The sequence below is a fragment of the Triticum urartu genome, chromosome 6 (assembly GCF_003073215.2).
Source record: "Triticum urartu cultivar G1812 chromosome 6, Tu2.1, whole genome shotgun sequence".
Taxonomy (NCBI): Eukaryota; Viridiplantae; Streptophyta; class Magnoliopsida; order Poales; family Poaceae; genus Triticum; species Triticum urartu.
In genome coordinates this window covers 348,277,273-348,288,039 of record NC_053027.1, presented here as the reverse complement: position 1 = coordinate 348,288,039, position 10,767 = coordinate 348,277,273, and positions in this window count along the sequence as shown.

Below are 10,767 nucleotides of genomic sequence, written 5' to 3'. Positions count from 1 at the left end.
AAAATGCCAACAAAGTGTTTCAACCAGAGGCGTCTTCCTCCTCCTCCTCCTGAGATCTGCAAGATACAGCTGTGGTCAAGCATAACCCCAAGCACGCCAAGGTCAACTTGATGAATGCAGCTCAGGCAGAGGACTCATCAGATGTCTTCATGGGTAACTTTCCAGTTAATCTTTTCCGCAAAAGTTCTTTTTGACACTGGTGCATCGCATTGCTTCCTTTCTAAACCTTTTGCATCAAAGTATGAGTGCGATTATTAGCATTTGCAAAGACCTTTGCAAATCGTGTCTCCGGGCAAGCAAATGACAGCTAATATCTGCGTCCCGGATGTTACTATCACGTTGGGCGACTACAAATTTCTAGCTTCTCCTATTGTTCTGGGCGACTCGGATATTGATCTTATTCTCGGAATGGATTGGCTTTCTAAGCACAAGGCTCATCTTGATTGTGCTGCCAGGCAGATTCGATTGACTCATTCGTTTGAGGATGTAATTGTCTTTGCAGCTCGTGATGATACCATCCGTCTGTTTTCTCTCAATGATAAGGGTGAACTGTATGCCATCTCTCAAATTCCAGTCGTTTGCGAATATCAAGACGTCTTTCCAGAAGAGCTTCCAGGAATGCCTCCGCACCGGCCAGTTGAATTCGTCATCGATCTTGAGCCTGGCACGGAACCTGTTTGCAAACGTCCTTACAAGCTTGGACCTGAAGAGTTGAAGGAGCTGAAGAAGCAACTCGATATTCAAGAGCGAATGGGTCTCATCCGACCTAGTTCTTCTCCGTGGGGTTGTGGAGTTCTTTTTGTGAAGAAGAAGGATGGAACGGACCGACTTTGTGTTGACTACCTTCCATTGAACAAGAAGGCTATCAAGAATAAGTACCCACTTCCCAACATCAATGAGCTGTTTGAACAACTCAAAGGTGCTCAAGTATTCTCCAAGCTTGATCTCCGTATGGGCTATCACCAGATTCGAATCCGTTAGCAAGATATCCCCAAGACGGCGTTCAGAACAAGCTATGGTTCATATGAATACACTGTCATGTCTTTTGGCCTCGTCAATGCTCCGCCGACTTTCTCTCGCATGATGAACTTCATCTTCAACGCCTACACAAATGACTTCGTCTTGGTCTACCTCGATGACATTCTGGTCTTTTCGAAGAACAAGGAAGATCATGCCAAGCACTTGCGTTTGGTGCTTGATAAGCTCAGAGAACATCAGTTCTACGCCAAGTTCTCAAAGTGCGAGTTTTGGCTCGATGAGGTTCTCTACCTTGGGCATATCATCTATGCCAAGGGCATAGCGGTGAATCTTGAGAAGGTGTCTGCAATTGTGAATTGGGAACCACCTCAGAACGTGACGCAACTCCGCAGCTTCCTTGGTCTCGCAAGCTACTGTCGAAGGTTCGTTGAGAACTTTTCAAAGATCGCGAAGCCTCTTTCAAACCTTCTCCAGAAGCACGTGAAGTACATTTGGTCTCCTGAATGTGACATAGCTTTCAACACCTTGAAAGAGAAATTAGTCACTGCTCCAGTTCTGACTCCTCCTGATGAATCCAAACCATTCGAGGTCTTCTTTGGATGCCTCTCTTCAAGGTCTCGGTGCAGTAGTTGATGCAAGAGAAGAAAGTTGTGGCCTATACCTCTCACAGTTGAATCCCAACGAGAAGAACTACCCCACTCATGACCTTGAGTTGGCGGCAGTTGTGCATGCTCTTTTGAATTGGAGACATCTCTTATTGGGAAGAAAAGTGGACATCTTCACTGACCACAAGAGTCTCAAGTACATCTTCACTCAGCCTAATCTCAACCTCAGGCAGACTCGTTGGGTCGAAATGATTCAAGAGTATAATCCGAGTCATCGAATATACTCCAAGTAAGGCCAATGTAATTGCTGACGCATTGAGCAGGAAGGCTTACTGCAACAGTTTGATTCTCAAGCCTTACCAACCCTAAGCTTTGTGAAGCTTTCCGCAAACTCAATCTGCAAGTTGTTCCTCAAGGTTTCCTCGCCAACCTTCAAGTCTCTCCTACTTTGGAAGATCAGATTCTGTGAGGCTCAACTTCTTGATGCTATGGTGAAGAAGGTGAAGATTGGGATTGCCAAGAGTCAATCCAAGTACAAGTGCTATCGCTTGATGACAAGTGTTGGGGATATTACTACTGGGCGTAAACCGGCCTATCTGGGCCGGGTTAACTTCATCAGTAGTTAAGTAAGTTAAAGCCCAAGAAGACAGAGGAGGGCTCAAGGCCCGTGGTCGGCTCAAGGCCTGCAGCCGTAAACCGGCGTTAGTAGTTAACCTGTATTGTAAGTTAGGAATAAGAAGAGACCAAACCGGACACATCTATGAGCCGGTATTGGGACTCCGTAAGCCGACGAGAGTCACCCGTGTATGTAAGGGGACGACCCGGCGGCGGTTCAAGGACAACAGAGAACAACTCGAGACATAGGCGAAGCTTGTTTGCTCCCTAGTCATCAAAACCCCATCAATTCCATCACAACTAGACGTAGGCTTTTACCTTCATCGAAGGGGCCGAACTAGTATAAACTCTCTTGCGTCCTTGTGTCCGCTTTAACCCCTTCAAGCTAACCCGTCGCGATGGCTCCATGACTAAGTCCTTTCTCTAGGACATCTGTCGTGACAAAACAACGACAGTTGGCGCCCACCGTGGGACTATCGCATGATGGTTTCCGGTTCTTGGAGGGCCGCTTTGAAGGACTCGAGGGCTACGCTGTAGGCCGGATGACTAAGAGTCATCGCGGCAAGCTCTACATCGACGACGCAGGCTGGGGCCCCGAGGCCGGCTCAATTGAGTACGGGTACCGGGTCCCCTTTGGTAGCATTTACATTTTCATTGGCAAGATCGGTGAACCGGGCCCTGAGCCGGACATCTGCACCGACCTCGTCGAGACGGCTCAGCATGCGCAATCCGCCCGGGTTAAACCGGCCATGAAGCGTGCCTTCGTGGGAGTCATCCATGGAGGAAGTTATGAGGACGGATCGGAATTTCGCGGGGCGACTGTCATTTGTTCCGGTGACGAATCTTCGACCGGAGAAACCGAATCTCTTTATCAGCAACAAGATGGCCGGATTGGGAGCTGTTCCGATGGCAACAGTATTCCGGACCCCTCTGATCTGCCCAACCAGGTTGGAATATTCATGGCCGGAACACAAGCAGCGCTTCATTCTTCGACAGCTACGGCAACGATCTCCGGTTCAGCAGCGGCGACGGCTGCCGGGGCAGGAGGCCCTGTGCGCCCGCCGGCTCAGGTTTGAAAGTGCGTTATATCGACTAGAGGGGGGTGAATAGGCGATTTTTATGAAATTCTTCAGAACATAGGAGTTTTGAAGACAAACGATAAAATTAAACCTATTACCATGCAGCGGAAGGTAGACTACACTAGGCAAACCATAGTCAAGTATTCAATGAAGTGAAAGCACAAAGACTAATAGCAGCTAGGTAGTAAGGATCAGGTAGGAAGATATTGTGAAGCCAAACAGAACACGCAGTCACTCAGTGAAGACAAATGATAGAGCAAACATACAATGACTTCACAAGGAGGTAACAGTAAGTAAAGTGAAGTGAAGATGAAACCAGTGACTCGTTGAAGACAATGATTTGTTGGACCAGTTCCAGTTGCTGTGACAACTGTACGTCTGGTTGGAGCGGCTAGGTATTTAAACCTTAGGACACACAGTCCCGGACACCCAGTCCTGAACACGCAGCTCAGGACACCCAGTCCTCACCGTATTCTCCTTGAGCTAAGGTCACATAGACCTCGCCCAATCACTCTGGTAAGTCTTCAAGGTAGACTCCCAAACCTTCACAGACTTCGTTCACTGGCAATCCACAATGTCTCTTGGAAGCTCAGAACGCGACGCCTAACCGGCTGGAGGATGCACAGTCCTCAAGTGTAATAAGTCTTCAGATCACACAGACAAGAAGACTTAAGTGATGCCCAATTCTCTCTGGCTCTGGTGGTTAGGGCTTTATCCTCGCAAGGAATTCTCTCTCAAAGGCTTCGAGGTGGGTTGCTCTCAAACGACAAAAGCCGTACTTTCAATCTGAGCAGCCAACCGTTTATGGTTGTAGGGGGTGGGCTATTTATAGCCACTTGGCAACCCGACCTGATTTGTCCGAAATGACCCTGGGTCACTAAGGAACTGACACGTGTTCCAACGGTCAGATTTCAAACTCACACGGCAACTTTACTTGGGCTACAAGCAAAGCTGACTTGTCCGACTCTGGACAAGATTCGCTCTCATGTCTTCACTCGAAGACATAGGTTTTTGGTTTAGGCATCACTTCAGTCATTCTGACTGGTTCTCTTGGACCCCACTTAACAGTACGGTGGTTCCTATGACTCAACACAAAAGAAAAAGAACTACGAAAGATCTAAGTCTTCGAGCTCCATAGGCTTCATATCGTGTCTTCTCTTGTCATAGTCTTCAATGTGAATATCTTCATATACCACCTTTGACTTCAATGTCTTCATACATTTTTAGGGGTCATCTCTGGTAGTAAAACGAATCAATGAGGGACTTCTACCTGTGTTATCCTGCAATTCTCACAAACACATTAGTCCCTCAACTAGGTTTGTCGTCAATACTCCAAAACCAACTAGGGGTGGCACTAGATGCACTTACAATCTCCCCCTTTTTGGTGATTGATGACAAACTAGTTGAAGTTTTCAACGGGGAATATAATCTGTGAAACTGTAAAGGATAAGGAATTGTCTTCATAAGTTGCAAGGGCTCCCCCTGAAGATGTGCATATAAGTTAATTTGCTTTTGGAATGCAAATGCACATGGCAGGTGGTACTTGTGGAGATCCACTTCAACTTATGATGACAATCCACTATGCATGTGAAAGTATATGAAGATAATGCCATGCATAATGGAAAATGGACGTCTGCAGAATGAGCTAAGTGCGGAATTTATCGTCGCACATGCGGAATTTATCTTCGCAAAACAAGGTGGCAAATAAGTAGCAGACGACCATCTAGTTTAAGTGTTACAACTCATAAGAACCAAATGTAGCAAAAAACGAGAGTTGTAAGCACGAAGCAAAATATAAGGCACCCGCCCATATGAACCCGCTTGAAGACTATCAATCTCATATGCTTCTCCCCCTTTTGTCAGTAATGACCAAAAAGGTTTGAAGACATAGAGCCTCTACTCGTTCCCATGAGGAGTAGGTGAAGTAGCAGGGTTGTTGGTGTTGTTTGGCGGTGCAGAAGAGCTTGGAGGTGCTGAAGGATATGGCGGTGAAGTAGCATCGTCTTCTTCCTCAATAATTCTGGCAGTGACTGTGGCAGCAGAGGAAGAGAACTCAGAGTCTTCAAGGGATGGAGTTCCTAGCAGCACAGCCCTTCGAGGAGGTGTGGAGTCAAACTTGAATCTCTCAGTGAAGCCATCCTCTTGAAGATCAGCTTCAGAAAGCATCATCGTTAGCCCTTTCCATGTGCGGCGACAGGTTTCATGGGCAAAGAACGCATTCTTGGTGGCAAGATTTCGAGTGCGATTAACATCCACCAAGAGGCTTTTCATCTGACGCTTCAGCCAGTCATGATGCCTATCTTGTTTCTGATGTAGAGCCACAAGAAGCTCTCGGTCGTTGAGAACACGAGTGCGCTTCTTGGGTCTTGGAGCAGTGGCACTGTCAGTGGCTTCAGTGGAAGCAGGGTGTGGTGCACGTGTAGTGCCAGCCAAAGGATACACCCGAGAAACTGCTTCAACGCCTTCAACGTTCTGAGTAAAACTCTGATGTTCTGCATTCTGAAGACTTAGAGGTTGCTTGGCAGGCTCAGAATATATGGCTTCAGTAGACATGTCCACGTCAGGCAAGAAGATCCGATGGTTGCGGGCTGAGGGCTGATACGAGATGGCGGAGTGTAGCTTGATCAGCCGCATGACCCAAGGGGCGTAGAACTTCAAACCAAACAGATCAATGCCTGATGCAGCAAGTTGGCGTATGAAGAAGTCCTGTGCATTGAAGCATTTGCCATGAAGTATATAGAAGACCAAAGTCTTCATTGCACCCTGAAGCTTGGCATTTGGAGAGTGCCCTTTGATAGGCCAGAGAGTTCGCCTGATGATGTGATAGATGGTTCTGGGCAGGTACTCAAGGTCTTCAACGAAGAACTCTGTGGGATAAGCAGCATCTTGGGGCAATGGCTTCATCATGCTGAGCATTTGACTCATATAGGTTCTGGCCGCTGAAAGATGCTCTCAATAGCTTCAGCATGCAGCTGACAGCCTTGCTCGAAGAGATCGCCAGGAGTGGGCAAGCCAGTGAGCTCAATGATGTCAAATGCATTGGCTTCGTGATGAACGTTGCCAGTCATCCACTCCAGGACCCAAGTCTTCGGATCTCTGCTGTACCCTTTGATGTGAAGTGTGGCATAGAATTGTAGCAGCAGCTCTTCATTCCAATGCTCTTCATCAGTAACAAACTGCAGCAGACCCACTTGCTTGAAGCAATCCAACGCTTCTTCTAGACAGGGCAGACCAGCTATAGCTTCAACGTCAAGGCGCTTGTGTGGGAAGATGCGACCTTGGTTGTAAAGAATGCAAGAGTAATAGCTTCGCTGAGGATAGCTCCAGAACCGATCAGATGATATCCTTTCCCTTGAGTAGGGGTTCCTGGAGCTATTGAAGAACGTGTTGTCTGCCCTGAAGCCATTGATGTTGAAGGAGCCAGGTGCTGATGCAGGACCTGGAAACCTTGGCAGTCTTGGGATTGGCTTCTGGACCTGAGGCCTGTGCTCAACATGATAGTTGAATTGGGGACCGGCAGCAGACTCAGGAACAGAAGTGGCGGGATCAGTGGCTTCGCTGTCTTCTGAAGCTTTTGCTGGGGAGGGCTCCACATTAGCTTCGTTGTTGGTTGTGGCAGCCTCAAGATTTTCATCCTCCACTTGACTAGCTGGAGGGTCGGTCACAGGCACGTTCTCCTGGAGAACTGCTTCTTGGTGGAGCAGGGGAGTGGGATCTTGTGGTACTTCTTCTTCTGCGGCTGATGCAGCCGGAATGTCTTCAGCATAGACTTGAGGCCTTGGACCTTTGCGAAGCCTGCGGAACGCAGACGACGCCTGTGGAGTTGGAGTGGGCTGGGCCTCATAGTCTTCTTCCTCTTGTGGGCGATCCGCCCATGAAGCATCCTGTGCAATTGGCGTCAGTGGACGACCAATGCTGATGAGTTCGCTGTTTTCAAACTGAGGAAGGACTGCATCATCTTCTACATTGTCATGATGACCAATGTCTTCAGCAGCGATGGGATCAGCTGCTGGAATGTCTTCAGCTTCAGGAGCCTCTGTGGAAGCAGGCTCATGAACTGTCAGTTGACGTTCTGCGTCAGGATGAACCATAGAAATGGGTTCAACTATCAAGGGCTCTGTGGGAGCAGCCCGAGCTTTCTTGGTCTTTCTCTTTTTCTTGGTGGGGGCAGTAGGAGAGGCTTCAGAGTGTTTCCTCTTCCTGGCTTCAGCCTCAGCAGTTCTTGTCTTCTTGAGCTCTGAAGCTGTTGACCGGCTCTTTGGCTTCGAGCCAGTCATTCTTGTTGGGAAGACAATCGGAACTGCTTCTTGCCTTGGTGCATCAGATTCAGCCGTAGCAGGCTTCTTCTTCTTCTTTGCGGCCATCCTGGGGTCGATGCCAGGACGCCCAAGTGCCTTGCGCTTCTCAGCCTCATTATAGGCTTGCACACATCTGTCAGCCAGAGTCTTCATGCGCTCACGCGAACCCTGAGCTTCTGCACGCTTCTTCACAAAGGCTTCCTTGAGCTCGTGCATCATTGTCTTGAAGTTCTTCACTTCTTGCACGCTGAGCTTGGCCATATGCTTCTTGAACTGAGCCTTTTCATAGTCAATCTTCTGCTTCAGTTCAACAATGCGCTGGGCAATAGCAAGTTCTGAAGCAATGGCGCCTTGGAAGGCGACACTGAGGCCAATGGGTAGCTGCAGATCTTCAAAGCTGATGTTTGGCGTGTCAAACCACTCGTCAATGAAGTTGTGGATGATGGTGACATCAAAGAGAGGCAGATCATTGAAGATTTCTGCTTCTTCTTTGCTCTTGATGAGTTGCTCAAGAGCGTCATCTGCAAGATCTTCATCACTTGACAGATCAATGTCGTCATTGCGCAGGATGGCAGCAGCTGTTAGCTCTTTGCCAGTGTGAGACAGAGGCATCTTGGCCTTCTGGGGCTTGGAGACGCGTGATAAATCTTCAGACTGCACACTGTCTTCAGGAGGTGTAGTTGCCAATGGCTTCGCCCTTGAGATTTTTGGTGAAGGGGCTGGCTTTGAAGCTTTTGGCTTCTTCAACTGCTTTGGCTTCGGCACTGCAGCGCGTCATCAGACTCAGTGTCAGGCTGCAGGCTCATTCACTGCAGTCCCTTGAACCAAGATGTAGGTGATGAGGCCTTCAAGGTTGGCGAAAGGACCGATGACATTGGGTTCTGCATGTCGTGTGCCATCTGCCCTTGGAGATGAGGGACCAGGGTTGAAGTCTAACCCAAAAGTCTTCTTGTTCTGCTTCGCTGAGTTCTGAGCAAACTGGAAGTTGCGCTTGAACAGATTGTCGTCACGACACCATAGCAGTGACGACGAGTGTGCATCAGCAGGCTGTGGTCCACGGACCATGCATGGATAGAAGCCTTGAGCAATGGCTTCATCTCTGGACCTGGGTAGAAGATTCTTGAATAGGATGTCTCCCCACGGTCTCTTGATGGCGTTTTTCTCAGCATACTCCTGGGTCACAAATCTGTATTTGAACCATTGTTCTGCCCAATATCTTCGAATCCATTGGATTCGGGTCTTGCGCTGACTGTAATCCTCTTCAGGATCTGTCTTGTACATTTCTGAGAGTTCATCTGGCAGATCTCTGGAGGTCTCACCACGACGCTTTCTGCCACCCTTCCTTGCTTTCTCTGAAGCCATAAACTTTAACTTGAAAGGCTTCAAGACGTTCAAAGGCTTCAAAGGTTTTCGTTTGCTGGACCAACAGGAACTGGCTTCGGGAGAATTTATGTGATGCTGTAAGAATTCTGCAAATGAATGCAGACTATGAGAACCAAAGGATTCTCCCACGGACATGTACCTGTGACAGCATTAAGGTGCGAGGGAAGGGGAAGAGGTCATATGCATTCTCAGAAGATTTTGAAGATAAATCAGTTTAGAAGACATTGACCTCATCGTGCGAAGACATTCACTCATAGATAAGAAGTTGGTTCCAGATTTGTATGAATCCACAGATCAGTACAAGTGAGGAATCTAACTACTTTGTGAAGCACAAGTGAATATACTAGGCATGTTATGAGATGCAGTATGAGAGAGATCTAGCTTGTGTGAACAGAAACTGCTTGTGGTAGAAAGTGACAGATCAATAGGATCAACGGTGCTGTAAAAAGGGAGTTTTATTTACCACACTGAGAACTGCTAGACGGAGTGGGAGATGAGGCCGAGCAGTTCACTCTTCCGTGCCCTAACTTGGCGACGGAGGACACCTACGGCGACGGCGGAGAGGACGATGTCCGCGGTCGGCGTGAAGACGGCGTCGGAGAGGTTGCGGCAGCGAAGCGCTTCGTCGCCGGCGTCGTCGAGAGCTAGCGGTGGCGCTAGGGTTCGTGCGAGGGTGGAAGAAGAGATAATGACCGCTGTGAGTGTGTATTTATAGGCACAGGGGCGGCACTGTGCTATTACACAGGTGCCCCTGGCGATTCGCATCTGAGGAACACGTGGCCTGTTTGCGGAAGTTTGGGGTTTGTTCCACGTCCCACGCACGTCTGGATTGTTGGGCGGTCGTTCCTGCTTCTCCGGATTTTATGTGGAGGAATGAGCATTGAAAACGGACTTTATGGTTGTCTCTATATCTTCTGCTGACAAGGACGCAGTGAAGACATTCGACAGTTTCAATAGAATGCATATGACTTGGAGAGATAGAATTTGAGATAGAAAGCATAGAGAGATTAGGGTCCGATCACATTCACTTAGTTCAAAAGATTCAACCAAGAAGACATAGCTATAAGTGAATGCTGTAGAGGACAGAACACTAGTATGTATACATCTATATAATCAACGTAGTGAAGATAATCATGAAGACATGTTGAGTTCGAAGCCAAACCAAATGTGAAGATATTGCAAGGTAACGCCATGAGTGAAACACTTCAAAATAGAACGTTTGGTGGTGGCGTTACCCAACGTATAGGAAGTATTAGACCCAGACACGGCGCACAATTATCGTGGCGCTCCGAAGTCAAATTCCACATTAATGTATTCACACTTAGAATGTATGTCTTCATTGATTGAAGATATACTTTACTTTGTGCGTTGCACATCTAAGTCATCATATGCATAAGTGTTAGGATGTGTGCCTGATCACAGGACATTTGAGGATTCCAGGATATTTAGCTCACAACGTAACTTGCAAAATCTCTTCTCATCCAAGGGCTTGGTGAAGATATCTGCCAATTGTTCTTCAGTGTTGACGTGTATGATATCAATGTCTTCCTTCACAACATGATCTCTGAGAAAGTGATGACGAATTTCAATGTGCTTTGTCTTCGAGTGCTGAACTGGGTTGTTGGCAATCTTGATGGCACTTTCGTTGTCGCAGTAAAGTGGTACTTGCTTCAAATGAATGCCATAATCCTTGAGTGTTTGCTTCATCCACAGAAGCTGAGCGCAGCAAGATCCAGCAGCAATGTATTCAGATTCAGCAGTGGAGAGAGATACACAGTTCTGCTTCTTTGAAGACCAACATACAAGTGA